Raw genomic sequence first — 1,249 nt, 5'->3', positions numbered from 1 at the left:
CCCAGGGTACAGTATGCATTACTTACTGAATGCTTTGTTTAACATAAAATTAAAGCAAAATGATGATATTATTACAATAGATAATATAAAGAGGCATGTTATTTACATAATGTAATTCATAATGGAAAATATGGTGAGACTGTCCAGGATAAATTAGTGGATTAAGATTGAAGAAATTACTGAAATATGATGAGAGAGAAAGTGGCATGTAGATATATTTATTATGTAACACGAATGTTTGTGTTTTGTGATCTATTTGCATACTTGATTTCACAGATCGAGGGAAAAGCTACTATGAAAAAGGTTTATGACTACACCTGAGCTTTGTTTTTTACACACATTTTACCTGAGAGTTGCACCACTGGAGCATTAGGGAACAAAAACAATGTCAGTGATTCATTCACTCCCCATCCAGATGGACCACAAGCTGGTTTCTCTAATCTTAAACCTGCCATCTCCTCCTCTGTGGTACGTCACAGCAGGTTCAGTTTCTAAATAGTCTCAACTAGAGAGCAGTGTTTGCCCACACTGAAGGGCCTAGCAGGCACAGGAAGCCAAAGAGGCAACAGTCTACAAAGAGAAGAAAGTTTCCACACTGCAAAACTTTTAATTGTCAAACTTTAATTAGGACGACAAGCTTTACAGGTAAAGTTAAACCCATGTGCAAAAACAATTTTCTCTTGAGATGTCAAACTATTGCAGAACAGAAATTAAACTCAGACAAGCTTGTAAACACAAGGGGGCGCACGGATTCAACTCTAAACTTCAACTTGACCCACTTAACTTATCTCTGTGGCAAGAGTTGACTCTCAGTCAGTGTTTTTCAAATTAAGATGTCAGGGGCTTGGTACTTCCTCTTTTCATAGTGGGGGAATTGTTGTGTAGACATTTCGCTTAGTGTCAGTGTTTACCAAAGTCATTTCAACCAGATCCTGTTGTCATTATTGCCTTGACACAAGTGCACTAATGAGCGCTTTACCTCTAATTGGATCATGACATGATTGGAAAATACCACATGTGTGATATGGTCCATCGGCACTTCCAACCACAAGATTCCCACAGTGCGGACCAACCCTAAAACATAAAAATACATCAGCACAGTAATCAGTCTGGATAGTGAGATCCTGCCTGTTGTTTTATTATAATGAAAAAAGATCTACAGTGATTCTGTAGAGGGGAATCACAGCCAAATGTAGTTAATTTACATGTGAAAAACTAGATAGATATATGTTGTTGTGGTATTACGTGA

The sequence above is a fragment of the Morone saxatilis genome, unplaced genomic scaffold (assembly GCF_004916995.1).
Source record: "Morone saxatilis isolate NCDOM2014 unplaced genomic scaffold, NCSU_SB_2.0 Contig12, whole genome shotgun sequence".
Lineage (NCBI taxonomy): Eukaryota > Metazoa > Chordata > Actinopteri > Moronidae > Morone > Morone saxatilis.
This window is presented reverse-complemented; position numbering follows the sequence as displayed.